Genomic DNA, 25,795 nt, shown 5'->3' with positions numbered 1-25,795 from the left:
AACTTAATGAATGCATTTATTGTATTAATTCAGTGTCGGAAAATAAGAAGAATACAGTTTGGACGATTAGTATTTCCAGTACTAGGAAATGTTTAAGTATATCTACAGTCTACACGCGTGGATACGTGGTGTATCCTATACATTTTTAGATTCACACGTGTCCCAATGTTTGCATATTATATGTTGAAAATTCCCAACGGATTATAGTGAATATAGTTCATTCACGATTCAATTCAAAGCAAATATCATACAATAATGCATGAAAAACCAAAATTCACACACGTTTATTCGATTTTTAAGTAAATGTGTAGTTTTGAGTAAATAATAATAATTTTTGAGTTTTGGTAAACAAATCCATGCACCCGTGGAGGGGAAAAAATGATGTAAATGTAATACAAATGAAACATTTATCACATTCACCGATTATTATTAATGTTTGCGTTTATAAAACGAATGTAGGTAATGGTAATTTATTTAAATTGAAATGTGCGATTTTACAAAAACAAAATAAATTGGAAGAAGAATAAAAAGAGTAGGCAATTTTGTTTTATACATGAAAAACAAATAGCATAATATCAAGTTACAATAAATATAGAAAAATAATTAGAAATAGCATTCATATAGTTTATGTATATTTAATAAATTACCAATTACAACAATGATACATTCAATTGGATAAATTGATTTATTATGGCTGGTTAAATGAATGATAAATTCAATTTTAAATATTTTTTCATCTATAGCTCATTCGTCTGTAATCTAAATTTGTTTGAAGTATTAAGTATTTAATTTGCATACATTAAACATAGTATTAGCAATAATAATATACAAAATAGCGGCATACCGGGTAGGTCGATTTTTAAAATTACGTTCCACATGATGAAATTTTTAATAATAACTCTTGCGTACAAAATTATGACTCATTTCCCTACCGTTTAATGTATTTGTTTTAATCATTTCATATTCGTTCAATAAAAATATAGTCTTGATGGCATTGGCATAATTTTGCAATTAGGTCGCCGGAGTAGCGATTGTCGAATAAATGAAAACAGTAATAGTTTATGGTAACCATTGATTTTATAATATTTGATTGACCATTATGATATCAACGATGAAAATTAAAAATAAATCAATTTGAAAACTCTATGTAAATAATATAAACATAAAAAGGTCTACACGTATTAGGAATGAAATGAGGCCATTAAATAATTATACTGAACATGCGCACTAAATATACGATATGTATAAATATGCAGTTGCCAGTTATAAATATTGTTCATCTGCATAAAAAAATCAAAAAAAATCATGTAGGTACCTTTTTAATATGCACCCTATACAGTTCAATGAATCTTCATTTAAATTGAACAAGGTTTTTTTTTGTGCGATGTCCATAATAATTATTATTAAATGTTAATTGTGTTTTTATTCTAAAGCTGCAGGGGATCAGAGACACGGAGAGGTTCGTATTGTATTAAAATATATGAATCATTTCACATTTGCCGGCTAACGACGTTAAAAGTGTTTTTATTTTATTTTATTCTATTTTGTAGTAATTAATAACGTGGAGATTTAAAATGCGATTGAAAAAAAAAAAACCACTATAATTTTACATTTATACGTGTATAATATGTACGCCATACATGTTAAAAGTACTATATATAATAAAACAACGGGCACATCAAAATAAGTTCCAAACGAATCCATTTATTTGTTTTTACCATTTTTTAAAAATAATTAATGATTCCCTGGTACAGGAGATGGGGGTGACTTACACAATAGTAAGGCCGTTAATTTAACATTTGCGTACACAGTTAAATTACTATAATCGACGACAAATCGTACAAAATATGACGTCGAGAAAATGTTCCAGTTGATGTGCTTTTGGTAGTACTACGGGTGTATAGGTACAGACAATTATTGTATGGTATTTAGATCCCTTATACGCGTTATGGTTTAAAGATGATGCTTTTAAAACTGGAAACCGTAATAATATTAAATCAGTTAAAAATAGTTGCAAATCCACAAGGCAAACAAAATGGTAAAATTCTGAAATAATTTTATCTATCTTTAATAAATACATTTTACAGGAACAAAGCTACATTTTTAAAAATGATTTCTATATATTATATATTGAAAATGTTTCAATTGTATTTGATTTCAAATGTATGGGACCGAATATTTTTAGGATAATTCAACAAATATATTTAAACATTTTTATGTGGGATAATTGTATGCGATGCAAAATATATTTTATAAAAACTATTTATTTGTTTAAAATGTTCAACTATAACTATTATTATTTTATTAAAAAAAAACTAGGTGCGATAAATTCATTAACATCAGCGATAAAACTGTAATAATAATTGACGTGATTAAAATTGTCTGTAGGCTGTAGGTAAATAAAGTATTACTTTATATGCATAAGGAAATCAAACAGAAAACTGCAATGCAAATCTGTGCAGTGGCGGGAACTAAGGGGTTACACCATTTGTATAGAAATATAGTTATATTATATTCAATTTTAAAGAGAACATATAATATAGAAATCACACACTTATATTATAACAATATTAAAATCAATAATCATATCGTTGTATAATCGCATACGATTTGTCAGTTATGACATTAAGAATCGTTCAAACGTCACAATAAATTATAATATCGAGTTCATACAGATATAATTGGGATTTGGGATCTTAGAAATGGTCCAAATAGACATTAAAAAAAACCTTGCGGTTTCGCGCACTTACGTCAACACGTCTCAAAGCCAGTGGCTGTGATCCAACGATCTAACGGTGACGGCGCCCACTCCTTGCCACCCGATCTCGTAAAGTTCCATACTCCTGAAACACGTAAAAACAAATGATGGCGTCAGAAAAAAATGTTATTCATTGTATACCATATGATGACACTGAGAAGAAAAAAGTCCATTATCTCCGGGGGAATTTCTAACGGCGGTTACGCAATAATATGACAAATAGTGACGCGACACAGTAATATTATAATATAATATACGCACATTAATCGATTATTATTATTGTTACTCGCGTATGAGTATGAAAATGCGGATGTAGCCACTTGAGGGACGCGTAAACAGTGTGAAAAAAATGAAACGAGTGTAGGTATTATATAGGTATACAGTATACACATAGAGTAAGTGTAGACACAGTGCGCCGAGTGCCGCGACCTGCGAGTAGTAGAGTATGATTAAAAACATAAAATACATTTTTCAGTTTTTCATAAAAATATAATGACAACAAAAATTGATTATTCAGATTGTAATGACGTGCAATCAACTCTTGCGATGGTTGTACGGGACGGAGAGGAAGTCGCTTTACCGCAAAAGAACGTTTTATATTTTACTATATCGATGGTGGACGGATGGTGGAGGGGAAATACACGGGTGATAAAACTGAAATTATTTAATTACAAAATACGTTTTTTTCCGTTTGCCCGTGTTGTAAAAGTGTACACCTAATTTAGTAATTTACAAGGAGTTATATAGATTACTATTTTAAAAGGAGCAAGATGGTACTGCAGTGAACAGACTTCCGAGACTTCACAGTTCTCGTCGTTCCGGATGAAATCCGCAAGTCAGTCGTAAAAGTAAACTCTATGTTTTAAAATATGACGTTCTACATACCCAAGGTTCATAGGTAATATTATTATTATCATCCATTAAACCTTGGTACACACCACGTTATTATCGTCGCATGAAATCACCACCGTTATATTTTGTACGAATGGTCAATGATAATAAAATATTACATTCGCAATAAAAAAGGCAGTTTTTCCCGCGGAAATATAAAACGACATTTTAGCGACCAGTTAACGAGGACTACAATCGGAGCTTTAATTACAGTTCAAGGCGTGTAGTCATTGCAGTAACGAATTTAAGGAAAAAGGCCCAGTCCGCAAACATCACAAAGGACCCAATAGAATAACTATTCAGGTTATGGCAACATTTTTGTTTTTCAATAAATATTTCGAGTTAAATTACAATAATTATAATCAAATTATAGAACAATTAATTAATTAGGTACACCTGTCTGTAAAATTCCACATCAAAATAATTGTAGGTAACTAAAAATCTTTCAAGCGAAATATTAAAAATATTGTTTTAGATATTAGCGAACACCTTCTCTTTGCTATACCCGTTCTTGTTGTAAATTATCTGTCATTTGTAGTTAATATTTACTACAGTCGTAGACGATTATACTATTATATACATTGAAAATACATGTGCATAGATTGTTGATGTGCAAGTCGATGCACACACGGCAACACATTGCATTTCTATAGGAATTATTACATCGAATAATAATTTTTTTTTTTCTATTTTTGGTTGGAAAAAAATTGATGGGGGGCCGGGGACCCCAAATGTCCAAAATATGATTCATACATGATTATTTATAAAACATTTTACCTATTTGGTATTGTACGACCGAGACGGACTTATTTCGAATTCCGCTTGTATGCGCACGCACGTACGAGCTTCCAAAATTCGGCGGACCGCAACGTACGGTGAAACACAACGCGTCAGTAATAACGGAAACGGTAATAATATTATTATAATATTATGTTAAAATAATTTATACAACAGACACACGACCGACCGACCGGCACACGCGCGCACAACCGTCGAGGAAATATAACGGCTAACGAACGAGCGGGTGTGTATAGTGATCATCGCCGCGGCGGTCGCCGCACGTTCACGTCGCTACTCCGTCGGCCGACGCGCACTGACTGAACCTGTTCTGCGCGGTACACGGCGGCCGACGATCGGCGGCGGTACCTGCACACCGCGCGCGTGCAGTAAGAATGCACATCTCGAGTTTGTGCATTGCGATATTATACATAAACGCAAAACAAAACGATATCGCCGTGTTTTCGAGGCCGCGAGAATTGAAAGCGCGGGCAGACGACCACGCGACAAGATAATATTATATTAATGTTATATTTTACCGAATTCTATTAGCCAAGAACCTACACTACACGGCATTAAATAATCTACCCTCCAACAAGCTGATACTCTTCCGAAATAGTGTTAGATCTCTTAGAAAACGTCCCAGTTGAAATTTTAAGCTGTAAATTTTACATATTAAAATACAAACGACTATAATGCAAATATGGTTTGTACCATTCTAAGCTCTGTAGTTTTTCCAATTTCTCCGATACAAGGTATGTGCCCCGGTGGTTTTATTAGACCAAGTTATTATGATTATTAATATTTAAATTTGTATGAATTGTTTTTCGATCAAAACATTATCTTATCAATCTACTAACTTCTACCCGTTGTACCCCTACCGAATTCCACCGCAGAAAAGATCTTATTATATTCGTCATATGTCATATTATTCTGTGCAGCCTATCGATCTGATCACCAATAATTCGTGACACGAACGTCGATGTAGTAAGTACCAGAAAGTTCGACAAGGTTATGGATATATAGGTAAAATTTGTGGGCGTATACTGTGCGCCTCTGTGTCATACACGTCGCCTGTAACTGAGAAGTCTCAAATTTTTATATCATTATTCTCTCGTCTCACACCAGTCGTGAACGCACTATAAATAATATAATATCTAGTTATCACTTATCACTGTTATTACTATTTTTATTTAAAATAAATAAATTAGTAAAATAAATATTACTTTTTTTTTATAGAACCACGGCCATGAAAAGTGACATTATCAAAGCTTAATAAACTTTCTTCTTTCGAGTAAGTTTATGAAGTATTAAGCCAGAGTAATTGTTAAGTATTTGATTATAACTTTTCATTTAACTTTAATAAGTTAGACTCACTCGTGTAACGTCGCTCAGATATTATTAAATATTAATAATGTAAAATATTTTGCTTTACGACAGTCCTTTTTTGTTGTTGTTGCCTGTTATTTTTCTCTGCTAGAACCTATAACGCACGTCAGGGGAATTAGTTTCTTATTACCTACTTCCCCGGACGATAGGACACTAGTTATACTTCAACGAATATAAAAGTTATCTAGATGTTTTTTAGATCTGATACTTATTGTTAACGATAGTACAAACTTTTACATATATATTTATGTACAAAAAAAAATTAGGTACCTATTACTATGACAAAATATATAAAATGATAATAATAGACTGCAACATGCCAACGTAATTAAAAATATACTATTATAACGGCCGACGTTCACGATGTTTTGTTAATCCATTGGGACTCTCCCCAGAATTATAGATTTTATACTTGGCTCTAGAACAAGGAGGAAAAACCGATTATCTTTCGAGAGCATATTAAATGACCTCGAAAGAATTCCGGATTCCCAGGCCTGAATTGAATTCCCATTCTACCCACAAGAGCCGCCGCCCTTGTATACATATTTAATCCGTTTGTTTTTCCTCGACACCAACACGTACCACACACCACAATACAATGTATACGCGTAACCGATAAGTTATGTATAACGGGTAGCACACTGGATATCGATACACGCAGAGTTTTTCCTCGTGTAAGCCAATAGTAAGTTGCAAGTGAATGAGAATTGATAATATATAAATTTAGGGCTGTCGTGTGCACGCGGTACAAAACAACGATACACGGAATATATACCTTCAATTAGCCACGCGGTGGTATTAACATAGGGTTGGTTTTTAAAACGAATAAAGATCGACGTTTGACTCGCATTCAAGAGTGCCGGGAATATCATGTTGTGTACGCAGCTACCGCAACGTTACTATAATATATTGAATACATCACGAAAACAGGGTACACAGAAAAAGTGAAGTTCTTGCGCATTTGCAAAATACAAGAGTTAAAACATTGTAAATAATAGGAATTTATGGACCAATATTTTAGTCTCGTGTCCCCCAAACAGAATTCAAAAATATGTTAAGGGTACTGCGTAATACAAGTAAGCGAGTTATACATAGTGTAGGGCCCTGTTTTTGTGGACACCCGGTGTACGATTAAGCACAAGTCGAAACACATAGGTCGTGTCTCTGTCACTGTATGCGATAGGAGGAAACATCCATTGTAATATAGCACTACGCCCGGACAGATGGGAAAACCAAAGAGTCACACCATGTTAATTAAATTCGACGTGTTCGATCGCCTAATTAATACTCGGCCGAGACTTATATTAAGAGGACGCCACGCGTAAAGTGCAACGTATGCAACACGGCAGAGAGTTTAAGTTTTTATTCGACGCTATAATAACGCAAGTCTGCTGACGTAAGTCCGCGCGGACGTTTCTAAATCACCGTTCTGACTTCGTTGATGGTGGTTGTCGTTCGGGAAAAGGGGTGTGGGGGGGTCACGTTGGTTTTTTAAGGTTAACGTGTGCGATTTCGCGATTTATTTTATAACGGCATTAAAATTATTTTATATCGGTGTATAATCGCATTTTAAGTTTATTTTTAAACGGTTCGATAAATATTCATAGAAAACGCTACAATATTCGATGAATACATAATTTTGTATTTACGACTTTCAATGGAAACAAATCTTATTAGTTATTACATAATATAATAATTTATAAGCGGCGAAAAGTCAACGGATAGTATAATAATTATATATTGTACATTTAAAGTGCAGCGCGATTAATAACATTTACACTAAGACGTAACCGAGATTATAAATGTATGTGTGTGTGTTAGCAAAAGCATACGAGTATATTTTCTAAAGTCCTAAACGACTTGGATATTATAATACAATTATAATGAACACGTGCATCAAAATATAATTTCAGTAAACGTCTTTTGTTCGCGAACGATGAACATCGAAATACTGAATATTGAAACCAAAAATTTGTTGGAAACACCAGTCCGGAGTCTCTAGACAACATCATTTGTACCTAGGTCAATGTATAACAAGTGCATATTATGTACGTATATGAAACTGTAGTAATGTCGGGCCAAGCCCCTGTAAAGCTGAAATAGTGGATGATGACTACACCACAGGGAGACACATGCGGCGCGTCGGTCAAAACGTAACCACGGTCTTGGGGTTGCTGAGGACGAACTGCCTGTTATCATTATTCATTATTATTATTACGTTTCTTGGGACTGCAGGGATATCCGTCCAAAAGCCCGATAGTTGTACAACGGATATAAGATTTCGGTTGCGGCGCAGTATGGCACGAACATGGTCACACACACACACAATTACACGTTTAGCGGCAAAGATAAAGCGGAAATATCGATTTTGTGCCGAATAATAATTTCCGTACGCAGGAACACCACCTGCGCGACACGCTGCAGGTGAGTTATACTGCTTTGTACACAATGAGAGCAGGAAGCCGTAAACTTTGCGACCCTCGTGCCTGATAAGCCGAATACATTTTTTTACCCGGTAAACCACCGGCTATGCGGTGTCGAGTTAAGCGCTTCGTTTGTGGCACATCAGAACGAACCGGGGAAAGTTTACCCATAGGTATACCGGCAGGCACTTACTGAAGTTGCACGAATCACTGCAAGTAATAGTGAGTTATGGGTATACACTATACAGTTTAATTTTGTGTTCAAGTATAATGGATCTGCGCACAGGCAGTAAAAAGACATATTACACAAGACAGGTACTTGCTACTACCCATGTATAAACGCAAGAGGGTTCTAACAAACCACAGAATGTTGTAACGCTTTAATCCACAGTAATTTTATAATCATACATTACATTATAGCCTCAAAAATAAATCCTCTATACACGCGTCAAAATATCTTATGTACGTACACATGATATTGTATTTTATACGATGAACTACCGGATATAATTCAAGCGTCTCCTATTAAGAATTTTAAGTTGAAAACGAGTTTCACTGTAAATAAGTTTTTCAATTTTGAGTAGAAATGGTAGTATTATAGACGTATATAGTACAGTAATACTTATGTGCCTACCTATAACATATAATATATATTATTATGTATTAATAATTTGGTAACAGAAAAGAATTCAAAGTAGGTAACTAGTGTTTTTAATCTAACATATTTAATCTAACAGAAAAATAACGCATAATTAAAATTAACGTTCTTGAAACTGAATGTCAATAGCTATATTTCTTAAAAGAAATATGTGTTTCTTTTATTAATGTATGAAGTTGGTAATTATTTTCCAATTAGCGGGTCTCTGTATACAACTCTATACGCGAACTACTCCTCCACAACTACTACTCCTGGACGCTGGTATTTTAGAAACATTCGATAACATACTAATACTGTCAGTATTATAGGAGTCGAGAATAATTTACAAAGCGTCACGTACTGACAAAAAATATATTTTAGAACGACGATTTTTGTACAAGTTTTGTCAATTTTTTACTATTAGCGTGGGTCAAAGTTTTGTCGTCGTCGGTGGTTGGTTACTTTTCTTCGGAAAAAAAGTGGAAAGTTTCTTTAAAAAAAATGTTATATGGACCCTTTAAGACTTTTATGAACGGAAACTCTGCGAGTATCAAATAAATATCTGGAGTGATTCCAAAAAATATAAGACTCATAACAAATTGTTATACATGTATAGATGATATGGGAAATGATTTATGGTCAAAACTCTACACGCAAGGGGCGACCGAGAAAAATCATAATCAAAATCATGTCCACCCAAAAAAGTTTTGCAACAAAAACGATTTCAAGTATGTACACAATACACATACCGTATTAAGACTGTAGCAAGTTTATATATATAATCTAAACTATTCTATGACTATATTATGACATATTATATACATCACTACAGACTGCAGTGAACACGTCGTCGCGCATATTATATTATATTCGTGCGGGTTAAAACAAATTCGTGTATAGGATACAAGGCGTTCACAGCCAGATTTAATCGACCGCTGCGAGCGTTTCACGACGACGATATTCGATCGATCCGAATACAAAACGAATAGATCTCTGCCCGACACGGGATTTTTTCCACGGACCGTTCTACAGTGAACATGGAATATAATATCCACGTGGCTATAGGTATACTTAGGTATTATTATGTATAGCATAAACACCGCCGAGAATATACGTAATTATTTTCTTCGGGGTTACACATTTACACACGTAAATAAATCCCACTGCGGGCTGCGGCGCACGGACGATGAAAACTATAATAATATGACCATCTGGTCTCAAATAGGTACGACCATACTACACCGGCGTGCTTATCCTAAGTATACAAAAATATACAACGCAAGTCCGAGTCTACCACCGGGTTGTTGTATTGGATATGACTATGTCGATGGTTAGTATTAATACCTACTAACTTAATACCAACAGGAACCATGCCAAAGTTTTTCAGGATTAGGGGAAAATTAATGCGGGGGGGAGGGGGTGAATCATGATAGCACGATATTATGATAGTACAAATTTAAAATAGTCACAGAGATTTGAAAAATTTTAGCAAATTTGACTAACCAAATGAATTTATACCCACGATATCGATCTTAATGTAAATTATATAGTTAAAAAGTCTTCAATATAATAACACTCTGGCAATTATATTAGCTGTCTGCTGTACGACACTTAATAATGAGTAAAAAGTAATAACTTTTAAATTTTAATAACTGGAATTTTTTAGTGGCCCTTAGAAATTGTCTTAAAATAGGAACTGGGGTAAAATTTCTCCGTTGCCACCACCCTTTGCTTCTGAACGGCACTGTATAGTGTATGGAGGATAAGTGGGTACATTTTCGAAACAGGCAGCCGGTGTCTGGTAAAATGCGATCGAACAGCGGCGGAGATGTTGGCAACAATGTTGAATGTAGTAAACGTATGTGCGCCGGAGACGGCGATGGAGTGTGTCAATTAGTGGGTGGAAAACGTATATAAATATATAATATACGGCTACAGCGCGATTTCTTCGGGAGAGCAGCTCACACACGCACACACAAGTCTTCTTCGTCGTCGTAGTTGCCGAGGACAAAACAAAGAGCGAATCGTCGGCCGTGAACAAACCGGTTGCCCATTGTTCGGGGCGATCCCAGTGAAAGGTCAAGCATTGTGTGTGTGTGTGTGTGTGTGTGTGTGAGAAGAAAACACGCGGTGCAGCAGCACAGCATCCATTATAGATGAATATTATGATGTACGTTTAATGCGAACGCGATTCACCTGTAAGTCTACGACCTACGACAGCAGGATGTGAGGAGAGGGGAAAGTCTGTAAATCGAATTAAAATTTGTTATTTTATAATTAACGAAACTTTACGATTGCGAATCGATAACCCTTCGACGCCCGAGATAATAAATACGTATAATAATAATAACAATAATAATAATAATAATAGGAAGTATAATATTATGCGGCGAAAAGATTCGACAAAATATTATTATGACGTAGAACGCAATAGACGTCGATGACGATGTACGAATCTCCTTGAGCATTATTGTTATCCGGATATGGGTAAGTGTGTGTATGTGTAATGTGTTTGTAGCGTATAATGTTTTCACGGCGAAACCTTGAACTTGATATGCGTAAAATAAATTATCTGCACGTTGTTATTAACCATTTGTATCATGTGCGAAAACGAAAAACGTCAGAAATAAAATTAATAATGAAAAAAAACAAATAATAATACGCGACGTTCAATAAACCTCGAGACTATCACACGGTTGGTCGAAAAAACCCAGAGCATGCAAACGGCTCGAATAATATATTATATTAAAGGTAACAATTTTATTGTTTGGTAAACAACATTAAATACGTTAAATAAAAAAAAACCAAACATTTTCCTGTTCAAAGAAAAAATATTTTTTTTCTCCCATACGATCAAGCACGTCTAAAAAAACGTTCAGTACCCATTGAATTAATAATTATATATCAGCATCCCGTTCGATATTTCAAATTACCATACTATATAGCATCTGACTGAGCAAAACGATCGTTCAGATGTAAACGGCCAATGAACTTAGGTACAGGCATTGTTATTGTAATGACTAAAACAGGTATATAAGTAATAAGTATTGCATTGTATATTAATATATTATAGTTACACGGTATTTCAGTAAAGAACGCGTGCGATGCATAACTATATTGTATTACAAGCAGAGATTTAAATATTAGCAATTAGAAAATATTTTTACTGATTAAATTATAATAATTTTCTACCCATTTTTAAAATGCAATACATTTTATTTCTAGATATACTATAGATTTTTATTCCGAAAAAAAAAAAAAACAATAAAATCGTGGAACTGCATCGATTTAATTGCAATTTGGTTGGGCTTCGTTGCGACTATTTTCATCCACTTGGTTAGGGTGATTTCAAGCAATTAAATACAAAGCAAATAATTAACCTGTTTGTACCTACTTCTAAACTGAGACTTCCAACCCATGAAATTCCTAGTTACGCTATAGTGAATTAGTTATACTAATTCAGCATTTTATATATAGGAAATATCTAAGTAGAACACGTTGTCACACACTCACGACGTGTGCAGTACATCGATAATAAACAAACGACGTGGAAAGGAAAAAAATCAAATCGGTCGTATTATGGATAGGACATATTATTTTATTATGTGGAGATGGTATATAACATTATAATAATATAGAGAACGAACGCTGTTTTCGTCCGAATGTCGGCCAAACATATATAAAATAATAAGCCATTATAGAAAACGAATCTAATTGGCTGCCGAGTGTCGTGCGAATTCCTCGACCGCCGACAACCATTATCCGCCATTAATACGCATGCGTGGATATGGGTTTTTACTGTCAGACTTCGGACGAAATAGTCCGGAAAATATCGTTTTATTTCTCCCCGCGGCTGCAACTGCAATTACGTCGGGCGAGATTCGATTCGATTCGTATCGAGCGGTTGGAAGATGAAAAATCGCACGGCAAAAAAAGATAACCAGCGCTGTGATGATAATAATTATTCACTTGCGTCCGACAAACGCGACGTATATATACAAACGAATTGATCGCCGTCCATGAACCGTTAAAGATGTTAATGTTCTATCCCCAGTGATTGCAGTAGTCGTATTATTTATTATGTAATCGCAGTAAAACTTAAAAATAATATACATAATTCATTGCAGTATTGGCTGTCACTGCAATTATTCTATACTCAACCATAGTACTTTTTTAGTACATTATCCGTTTTTATTGTTATTTATTTATCTTTTGGTCTTTTATAATCTACACACGAACCACCTCCCACCCTGCGCATAAATATTAAATATATTATGAATGCGCATATGACTATGATAAATATACACAATAAGTAATAACATAATACAGTCATATACCATGTTTGGTTGTGTTGCGTAAAACCAAAAATATATCTCCTGGTGTTCTATAATTTCTATAAAATTTCTGAATAGTTAAATTATGTATATAAACCATATAAGTATATTTGTTCGTAGTATTATGCGACATAAGAACTTTACTGCACTCACTTATACCACGGTAACTATAATGATTTTTTTTAAAAACAGATTTGTTTGCATGCATATATAGGTACAACAGGCGAAGCTGCCTCAACAACATCAACAACAACGGTGACGTTAATGTAAATACTAGAAATACCCACTACGGTAATTCCACAACCAGGAAATATCAAACAAATTAGAGGATATACATATAGAATATATATTATATAGGTACGATATACAGAGCAACATTCGAGCAGAAGTAACTACATTTACACACGAGCTCGAAGCATTACATTTATTACGGTTGAAGATCCCCTCCACCCAAGCTCTTGAATCCTCTAGAGCACCATAATATTACTATAGGTACTCTATATCCTTATACGATAATGTCTGTAATTTTTTTTTTAAAAAACATATTATATATACCTACGGCAACCTACCTATCTAATTACACCTCCACCGGATAATGTAACTGATAAAAATGATGTACATTAGTGAGTTACGCGGGGGGGTTGCATTTGTGACAGATTTGCGATTTACTTAATGTCAGACGAAAACATTTTTACAAATGTACGTACAAATCGTACGACCGAAGAGGGTTTCATAAGGGATTACACTCGGGGCAATTAGGGAAGTATACACTAACTTTTCATTTTTAAACGATAGCCATCATTTTGTTTTAACATTTTAAATTATCGTTTGTTTTTAAAAATAATTAGCGTGAGCGTGTACAGTTTTATAAGTGGACAACAAAAATAAAAAAAATATTAAACCAAGTTAACTTTAATCGGGTTTTCTGTTATATTTGTATTGTTCATCATAACAATTTCAAAGTGTACGAGATTAATTTTGGCGCAAAATGTATTATTACGTATTTATAAGGTGGGTAAATTATTGTTATAGGCAACAAGAAGGGAAGAGGAATGAGCAACTGTTGTCGAAGCATTATGTATTATAATATATTATGTGCGATACAAATAACTTACTATAACAATATAAATGCGAAGAATGAAATAAATATTTTACATTTTAAAAATGTACCTATATATTTTTAATGAAACTTTCTTATGCTAATATGGATTATGCAAATTAAACATAATATTATTAAAACGTCGTATTGTAGGTTGAAGTTTTTTTTTATTTCTTGTAAACGAAATCTTGGGACGCCTGGCTTAAACCTTTTTTCGGTGATATTGTGGGTCGGTACAAAGGTTGGCATGTAAGTATGAGAAAAATAGTAACAGTGTATAAAAAAGTGCATGAACGCAACTTTTTGTGTTTAACGAGGCCATCAAAACTTTGTTTTTCACAATAAACGACACTGTTATGATCCGTTATATTATAGTGAAAGTTTATTCTACCTAATTTATTTTTGACCCAACGTTGTTCTAAAAGTAGGTTTATTATGAAAACTGCAAACAAGCGGAAAATTGCTGACGTCCATGGTTAGACTCCCTACGCTTTGAAATTAATTAAAAGTATTATTATGAAATTCTCGAATGACACGAAACATTGGAAATGAAAAAAATATTTAACAAGAACACTATTTCTGTTCAATAAAAAGTTGGGTAGACCTTTATATCTTTAATTGTAGTTAGTAAAGTAAAAAAAAAAAACAACCCGACTATACTTAAGTCACCCTACAATATAGAATGTGTCGAGTGTACCTACTTCATTATTGAGTAAGTCACTGTAGTATATATTGGATGAGTTAAATTTGAATTCAATGATAAAATATATCGTACAATTCTAAAACCATAAAATGCTCAAAAATGCAAAGCACAAACTTCTTATTCTGATTCACCAATAGGTACATGAAACGTGTATATGTTATATAACGAGCATCACGTAGCTAGATTCGGAAAACAATGCAAAGTGCATCGAAATCCCTGCCTTAGTTATTAAGTTTTTCATAATTCTGGTTACGCCACTGGATACCGATGTACCATAGAATAGTATGAATAGGTTTATAGTATTAAAATTACCTTGTCGTATGATGGTAAAGAGGTTGTAATGGGAATATAAAATTCCATAAAAAAATCATCTCTCATTTACCTGACCTCTTGAATTTGAAAATAATGTGGATAAGTTTGTAAATAACAAATAAACGTTTTTTGATATATTTTTTTTTATCCTTTTGTCATTACCAGCGAATGAACGAAAGATGGTCTGGAAACTATCCGAGCTTAATAATTTTAAGAGAACCACACTACCGCAGTGTTTGGGCTTTAAATTATTTTGAAAATATTTACCTGGAGAACTATTTATAAATAAATTGTATTATACAACACACACACACAACCTCGACCTATTGTCGTTTCTGTATAACGGAATCGAAGTTTCATGTAAGCCGCATAAGTTTTCCAACATAATATTATATATTGTTTGTTCGTGCACGTAGGGCGCAGAGAATTATTTTCACAGGAGCACCGTCACAGTGAAAACTTCATACTAATTTACGCAAGCTTAATTAATCTCGGATTATATATTGTAATAATATGACTTTCACAGTGATGGCCTGACATATTGTTTTTTATTTGTTCATGTATTATGCAAACATATTAATTTTATACATGTTACATAATTAAAAATGAAAAACAAATTGAACAAACATTTTATTATCGAGGAACACGATCAGGGCCATCAGGAGGATACACTGTGTTTCAGTTCATCGTTACATGATTGATGCATATTAATATAATAACGAGATTAATAAAGTTTTCCAAAAATATTACAATATTTGTTTTAAGAATTTTAAACTCAAAATATGACCATGTATAAAAAAGTTACACACCCAGGGTGATCGCCCCAGTCCCTATATATTATAGGACTCTGGTTTTATATTTAAATGCATTGTATTATTTACATATTATGTGGTTGGGTTAATGTGTACATATATAGGTAGACCCATTATTTATAGTTAAACTTCGAATCCGGATTTGATAAAATAATTGTAGTGCGCAGCCCGTGCGTAGTGTCTTGTGTGACGATTTTTAAAACGGAACTTTATTTCGATCATCTAGTAAAATATATAAAACCTATTATGGCAGTACAATTCTCCAATAAATTCCAAGGTTCGATTGTCTAGAATTGTTGAACGTACGTAACAAGCTTTTAGTTGCTAACAATATAAATAATCGGCGGTGATCAAAGTTAAATAATGCAGAAGAACGTAACATAAGCTGCTATCAGTTTGGTGTCCACGTTAAACATGAACGTATTGCATTGGTTTCGTTAATTGTGTTCATTGATATCGGTTTGTTCGGATTATTACGACAATATGAGGCTTAAAACCTCACCGTCGTCCGGCTTCGTTTCACCCCGTACGCCAAGTCTTTCAAACGAACTATTTTCAAGTCGGTAATCTCGCCAAGTCACGATGATAAAAAGTCTAACATTTTCATTTCAACTAATCAATTTGCCGAGCTCGCTTAGAACTTGCAAGCTAAATGTTATATATAAGTATTCTTATAATGTATTGGTACATGATCGTATTAATAATATTTATAGCAATCAGAAATATATAAGCTATTAAAGCTGATACGAAAATAACAAACATACCCATCAATATACGTGAATGTATTATAAACCAGTAAATAAATAATAACGAATGAATAAATAAATAAATATTAACCTACATATAGAACATGTATAATAATAAATAATAATAATGAGCATGTGAACTGAAATAATTTAAAAATGTTTAATTTATTTTGTATTTGAATCACAAAAAACGAAAATCCTCAGAATTAATAACTATAACACAAAAACGAGATTTTTTTAAGGTACAATCGAAATTGCGTTTTTAAATCAAATACGCGCGTATAGTCCATTGTATTATAATATCACGAGACAGAAATCAATAGAAAAAAGCGGGGCGGGATATGAAAACCTTGTGTTGGATATTTGTCTGGCTTCGCTGACTTCGGCACACAAGGTACCTTTATACGTAGTGGTGTATAAATGTATAATAATTAAATGGAATATAACTGATAGGGAATTTTTTGATTTCATGACTACTACCACCCCCCCTCCTCCCACAATAAATACGAATTAATTCTGGATTCATCCTGAATCCAAATTAAATAAAAAAAAGTAGTATTATATCGTATATATTATATGTACATAATAGGTATACCTATTATGTATATCCAGAGCCTATACATAATGATTTAACTTACGAATTAAACGCTCGTTCAGATTTAGCATGCATAAAGCATGTATTGTTCAACTTGAGTACTATAGAATATATGAGTAGTATAATATTAATTATATTTAATTATTATACAATATTCAATTGCCGGTTATCAATGTTTGGAGTAATGACGATGACAAGGTCGTCACTCGTTACACTTCGGTGTAGGTGTGTGTGTGTGTGTATATGTAAAGGAGGGAGGGAAATCGGTGAAGAGAGATTTAACGGTACTTTATCTCATTGATATGCACAAGACACGCGATTCCAGACATCGTCGCGTACCTATCTGTACGTGCGTGCCATAGCAGGTACCTACACGTATATAGGTACGGTGTATGTCATTATACACGTCTTGTATTATGGGCAACTATTGGACTTTATCGTTGTCTGCTCGGCGACGGCGATGCGCATTGAACATTCGTCATCCTTGTCGACGGCGTAGGTTGTGCGGTGGTGAGTTATTGTGAATTCGACAAGTAAACTATAATAATATTGGCTAATAAACTATTATAACTACTTACTTATCCTAACCTCTAAATCGTTAGTGCACAGTCGAGTCTTATTATATGCGAGAAAAGCTCCTGTAATTACACAGCATATGCATGACCGCGGCCGAGAACGGCGACGACGGGCGTTAAATGGAGTTCAAAAGTCACGTGAAACACATATATATATATATATATACCACACACTGTTATTTCATCACAATTCAATATTATAAATTTAAAGCGTACCTACACAATGTGTGAGTGCACACAGCTACGCGTATTACCTCGCACAAACACGTGCATATTATTATTATTATTATAAATATTTATTCCGAACTAGGTCTGCGGCGGCAGCCTTATGCTAAAATGCCGGTTACTGCAAACGAGTTTATATAATTAACGTATATACACGCACACATGGAGCGTAACCCTCGCCTCCTTTTAACGACGACTCCCCCGACCTGCACCACCAAACAACTACCATTGAGCACAACTATTTTATAACGAGCGTGCCTCCCCGAGGAGCTTTGTTGTACCCCTGCTCCACCGCCGGGAGGAACGCTTGAAGATGAGCAGGGAAAAACAATTATATGATACATATATACATATCCATATAATATATTATAGAATATATATTATCAGTGGGGCGTCAGTGGGTTTTCCGAAAATGAATCGCAAATAGGGACACACGCCACCACAGATTAAGGACGGAGACCTGCAAGAGACGGACGAACTACATATATTGTACGAAGCGCGAGGAATTAAGTGCAGGAGATTGAGGAAAACGTTCGTGTATAGCATCCTGCCATGGCCATCATGGTTAACCGCCGGTGAATAAATCGACAACTGTATTATTCCCCGTATTCTTCTTCCTCCCCACTATTGTAATCGTACACACCAAACGACGTAATATCACACACATACACTGTAGGTAAACGTTATTATAACGAATAAGTTTGATTTTCGTTTCATATTTCCAGTGTTCACAGCATAAAATGTACTATGTGTACACTTAACGAGTCGACATTCAACTGGGCGCTCACGCATAGGAAGTCGGAAAATTATTCATTGTAGGGAACCGCGTTTAGAATAAAACGTTTATATTGAAAAATAACATGTTGGAAACACATATCGTCGGAATGAATTTTTATTGAATCATATTATTTTAGAATCGAAATTCGTTTGAAATACATAGGAAACGCGTAATTGTAAGAAAAATATTCTATTTGAAACATATGTTGTCAAAACCGTAATATTATGCTGAACAATATTTTGTCGGAATCGTATTTTCATGGAAAATATTTCTTTGGAATTGTTTAATTTAGGGTTAGGGTATTTTTTTCTGAACTACTTTTTTGACCAAATACGTTCCTGAGTTAATACTATTCCAACAAATAAATTATAAATTAATATTACCAACGGTTTAATTTAATAATGTCTAGGCTCTCGAGTAGATATTTTTCCTAATTAATATAGTTCAGAAAAAGTATTTTCCGAATTTTTAAGTTGCCAACACAATGTTCATCTGCTAATCGGCCATCTTACCTCTGTAGCAATCCATTCCACTGTTTTCCTATGGCCTAGTGGCTAAAACTGTAGTAGGTACATCGCTGCCTATATTTCCAATATATACCTATAAATAGGTAGTCGATCTGACGGCATTACTCTGAACCCGCCGATTTTTCATTCATACCTATCTACATAATAATTGGAAAAATGGGCTTTGAGTACCAATATTATAGATATAAACATCACTCTGCATCAACTCTTATAGGCTCTATGAAATCAAACACTAAATGAAATTTAATATAGAAACCTCCTTGGCGATTTCGGATCCGATTACAAAATCGATTTGAGAGTATTTTAAGACCCACACTTACAATATTTTACGATGGCCGATCGTCGTCACTAGCGACTAAAGTTGGCATATTTATATTTTTCACCGTGATGTATATTTACCATGGCCGACTGGTGGTCAGTATTAGGTATATGTACTGGGTACATTATCGAATCGTCGAAAATTATACACCGATTTGTATTGGACGTGAAAAGGAACCATTAATAATAAAGTAGATAAATAACCCACATGTGTAATATATTATGAATCAAAACCAATATTGTGAATAAGCAAATAATATGTGTATCAAACGATTCTTATTGTTGTATGAATGAACAGACCTTTTCGTGAATGGCTGTATAATAAATATAATATTATACAACTATATTATTATATTTGATATAAGTATTTCAATACAGCACTTGTCAGTTGTATGATATAAATCAAATAAATACATTCATTTGTATGTATAGTATTATAATATACAATATACTATCATTACGAGTGAAGAAAAAGGTCGAGAGGGTGAGAGTCAAAACCGTATTTCGAAAAAGGAACAGGGAGAAAAACCACCAGAGTCACACGAACACCACGGGAATGTTGCGACGATCGGTTTATTATTATTATTATTATTATTATTATATAGAATGCGGTTAGGCGTCGGATACGCGGAAAATGTAAATTACGTTGTTAAATCCTGATGATTTTTCGGGGCGCCACCGACACCATTACAGAGAAGCACGGAAGTACTGCACAATTATATACGATGGTAGGGTCGATCGCGTGTCTCAGCCGTTCATCGCGTTTGTTCTTTCAGAGATTCCAAACTACCTAGGTATATATTTTACACGTAAACGCGTACATTGCAAACTCGATGTAATATACCTATTATTGGTTCTCACGTCGACGCGTTCAGCAAATGTAATTTTATAATATTATACGCTTTTCGAACCAGTCGTTGGAATTAGGTCTCGCGCGCGACTAGGTATACTGCTACCTATATCGTAGATAATTTGCGATATTTGAGAATATATGATACGATATACTCATTTATTTTACTCGGGGAAACTGCAGCTGTCACTGAAGTCGTATAAACCTACACACGTATAGTTTGACCGTTGTTTAGTAGGACGCGTGTGCGTACGTACAGCAAGCAGTGGCGACGAATACAAATATTACCCACTATTTACAATATTATACCTATATACATATAATATTATTTAGTATATTTTATAAACGAGGCCATGATAAATAATCGATATGTCAACTATCGGTCACGGCGAATTAGATACGCGAAATGTCCGGCTTCTGTGTGAATGTAATAATTATAAATATGTCTTACATGACGAGTGACGACGAGTCAAACAGAATTTCAAAAGAAAAAACTATACCTACATCTGTCAAATTGCTTGTGAACTCAATGTAAGTAACTATTATACATATACATAATATAATATATTAGTATATAATGTGAGTATATATGACGTAATTTACACACATAATACGTGCTAAGTGTCCATCTCGGCCAAAGAGGGCTGACGAAATACGCATACGAAGTTCATTATGCGTGAACGAATCTCAACGTAGACTATATTATTATAATAAAAAAAATCGATTATAATCTTCTCTCGACGAAATTGTCACGTCTCGGGCTGGTTTTTCTACACGAGTCCTGCAGTCAACACCGTATCGCGACCACTAGGCGTGTAGGATAAAAACGATTTGGGTTTTATACGATTATCATAATTGACTTAACGCATAATCTAAGAAATAGTTGTAAGTTCCCAATATTTTATATTAACAAAAAACATATAGAACGCGACAACCAATGGGTTAGGTTACTGAAATACACCCGGTACACCGGTATTTGTAAGTACAGAAATAACACAGGTAGTTAACGCTGGTATATACCAATATACCGACAGCCCATAATTGGCTGCGCGTGCGATAAAAGCTGAACGCAGAGGTGAGTAGTGCTAATATTACAAATTATAATAATATGTTTATCGAACAGGTATCCCTAATCAAGCAATAGTCCGTATAGTGTCACTTCCGAATTCACATACAAAAATACGATTTTAATAACAATAATAATACTGATACTATAGAACACAATTATTATTATTGTATTAATATTATAGGAAAATACTTGTCCCTGTCGTCTCCAATAATAATACGTCTCCGTTTGAGGCGCGCGCGATTTTACGTCTCGAATTAAACGAGCGACGCAGCGCCAGCTGTAGAGTCCATGTTTTATTGCCGTCATAAATTACACACGACCCCAACGATCGTATTTATATACACAAACACACACATACACACACATATATATATATAAGACAAGTACAAATGACCGCACGTACACGCATTCGACTCAATTTTGAGACCGTAATAATATAATATAACCGTTAGCATTATTGATTGACAACCGATTTCGTGGTCGTTATAACTTGTAGAATTCATCCCCAAGACCGTACAATAAATCTCAACTGTTTAGTATACATATATAAATTATATATACACATAGCGTAGTGGCTCTATAAGTTTGTTGAGGGGAGGCCTGAGTGCGATGCTCGAAAAAATATTTTATTCACCGATCGACACCGGGTTTCGCCAACCCAATAAATAGGAGATGTATATAGCACCTATTGAATAAACCATGTCGAGTTATAAATACAAACAGCAGTTTCTAGTTTACCTACCCTTATATTATATACACAGCCCCTAACTACATTATGTTGTGCGGAAATCGAATATACGTGGGCGCTTTCGATTGAGCGTATTTCGGCGACTCTTCGGGAAAACAGAACTCCTAGATCCATAGCCGAATTCAAGGTACAACAAAATAACATAGGTATACATATATAATATACATTACACATAATATATAATAAGTCAAGAAATGTCAACTGTAATACGGTGTGTGCAGCTGGTGTCTAAATTCGCGTCGTAGCAAATTAATTTTGATCCCATCAGTTTCCATTAAATTATTTCTGTATTAACACTGAAGAAACGTAGCTATAGAATTTAAATCTAACGATCTAACGCTCCCCTCCCCCCCAGTAATTGCGTAGTCATTTTTTCAAAAAGTTAAACTCAATTTTTTGAGTGTTTTTTTTTGTGATTTTTCTGCTTCAATTCTTAAGACAAGTTATAAAACAATATTTTGCTCATACAATAAATCAAAATATTTTTTCAACGCGATTGTAACCATTCAGAGGACGTTTAATTTTTAAACGTATTATTATATTAACTAATAGCTGCTAGGGGATTAGTGAACATTATTCCGTTGTAAATAGCATTATCGACAATCCCCAGAGTAAAATAGTTGGAAACTAAATTATATTCGACATTCAAGACAGTAATCGATTACAAATATCCATATCCCTTTCAAATACGAACTTTTAACTCAGAAACTTCTTGAAATTACGCTCAAACAACTTTCAAATTCATACATATAGATTTGATTTGAAAGTTTGAACATTTACCGTCATTTATACAAGATTTCATTAAAATCTTAGACTTTCAGCGCGCAACAAAAATCCATATAAATGTTTAATAATCAACTTTTAGAGCAAATCCGGAGGTTTAAGATCGTTGATGAATTCAAGTGCATAAGAGAATAACTTAAACTATAAAAACTTTATAATTTTATTTGATTACATTTAATATTTTAAAATTAAAAAAATATTTCAAAGCAAAACTGGCCCAAACCTGAAAAAAATGTCCGCTAGATGGCAGAACTTATTTATTTTGGAACTGCAGAAATTAAACATTCAGCAATTGTTTAAATTGTAGAACCTAACCTAGCCAAACTCTACAATAGTAGATTGGGCAATAAAATAATATTAGTTGGATAAACTCAATGGAAATAAATATATTGAAAAAAAATATTACATTAAAATTAAATTTTAGTTATTATTTCATAACAATAATTACTGAACAATCTTAAAATATACAAAAATCATTACTATGGGCTTTCTCTCAAAATAATGGATTTTAAGGATAAGCTATGAGCCTCAATTTTAGAGATGTGAGTGCTTTACATTTACCAGGTACATTTTTACAGGTAAATTACTTTTTAAAATGTTGCCCCTCCCCCCCTAATCAAAAACGCCTATTCCGAATTGTAAACTGATATCTTTTTTATCAACTGATAATAAATACCAATACTTACATTAATTATTATACTAGGTATAATCATATTTTATATTTTATCTACACTGTATATAAAGTTAAAAGTAAATAAATATAAAAGTTTTGACTTTTGAGCATAAAAAAATAAAGGAAATTCTGTGTTAATTTTAATAATTTATTAATTGTATTATGAATAATTAAATATTCATAATAATATGTATACTAATACACAACCATAGGAATAACAATTGTATTTACTAATATAATAGATGCCTCTAACTTCTATGATATTTTATTATTTACCCTTAGATTCTATTTAACAATTATTATCACTTTATTTTGCTGGTAAATAAACCGATATTTGTTTTTACGTACATTTTCCATCACTACTCAATTTACAATAAACGAATTAGCATAAATTGTTATTTTAAATTAATACGGTGACTACATGTAATTTCATCCGTCAATATCTACATTTTAAGATATTAGGTAGGTACTCATTGAGAAAAGTATACTATTTGGTATGAACAAGTACTGCAGAGTGTAGTGTATAGCTACGACTGGGTGAAATGTGAGTATTTAAGCCACATTGACCCAAGGCTGCGTAGTATAAAATTATTTTAAATTTGAATTCAATAATTCATTATAATTTCTGAAAAATTAAATTTCATATTAAATATTCCTAACAATTCAATAAGATAGAAGTTTCAAAAACAAGTTTTTTATATAGTAACCAAACTAAAATCAATTTATTACATTAATCTGAAATTTAAAATTATAATTTACCGGTTATTTACCATATTTTTGTTGCATATTATATGGCCTGCAAATGTATTACAAATATTTAAATAATACCTTTATATATTATATAAAAATAATAAATATTATTATTTGGCACCCCTTAATGAAAGTGCCACACCGTATCGCATTGAACACCTACATGTACGCATGCTCATAATAAAGGTATAATAATAATTGGCTGTATTATGTCATAAAGGTGGAATCGATACACGTGCGCTTGATTTATCTTATTGTTCTTAAAGTCTAAACAATTGATCATTTTTGAAAAATTTTATGAAAACATCATTTACGTAATGGTGAATGTAGGTCATCATAGACAAAAACGTTATAAATAAAAATGAATACAATACGACATGTTTTAACAAAACCCGATTGTTATTTCAGAAATCGCATTGAAACGAACACTGATAATATTCAAATAGACCGTACAGATTTCTGGCTTTTTATACAGAATACATCCGAACTCGTCTCGAATGACGTTATACAGCCCCCCTTTACTAACGGCAGCCGTTTGGAAAGCAGTACAATGGTCTCCGTAATAATGGGATACAATAACTGCGGTCCCCCGTGTAACAGACCCACCTATTACTGTCGAGTTAAATATAACCGATTCTTCTATTATAATACCTAATACAAAATTTGTTATTTGGTTTGTAGTATTTTTCACATAATTTAGGCACACAGTAATATTATAATGTTACGCAGACTGAGGAAAAAACATGTACAATTGATATAGTAATAAATCAATATTATTTTTCCAATACGTAATAAATAATAACAATTATATTATGCATACCTACCTATAATATTTATTTTATGTAAGAGGAATGAGGATAATATAATAAATGTGCTGACGAACATGTTCGAGACGTTCGTGACGACGTGGCATGAGTGATGTTCATAGGAAATTTGTATACGCAGAAATAATATTACACGAACATGACATATTATGACAATATTATTCGATCTACTCAGTCTCACTTAAATGTTTTGTAGGAA

General features: G+C 33.3%; 1 protein-coding gene across 4 annotated transcripts in view; it reads right to left on the bottom strand.

Moving 5' to 3' along the window:
• LOC100167808 overlaps positions 1-25,795 on the bottom strand; it is a 100,789-nt gene that overhangs the window by 13,978 nt on the left and 61,016 nt on the right. For 3 of the 4 annotated variants that reach the window (XM_003240249.4, XM_016802418.2, XM_029488343.1), the window contains one exon: positions 2,751-2,843. The gene's annotated coding sequence lies outside the window, so the exon portion shown is untranslated. Of the gene's footprint in view, positions 1-2,750; positions 2,844-4,426; positions 4,821-25,795 lie in introns of those variants that run through there. The other variant, XM_001946110.5, reaches the window with a different exon arrangement.

The sequence above is a fragment of the Acyrthosiphon pisum genome, chromosome A1 (assembly GCF_005508785.2).
Source record: "Acyrthosiphon pisum isolate AL4f chromosome A1, pea_aphid_22Mar2018_4r6ur, whole genome shotgun sequence".
Lineage (NCBI taxonomy): Eukaryota > Metazoa > Arthropoda > Insecta > Hemiptera > Aphididae > Acyrthosiphon > Acyrthosiphon pisum.
Note: the sequence above shows the minus strand (reverse complement) of the source record. Positions and strands in the feature narration are given on the sequence as shown.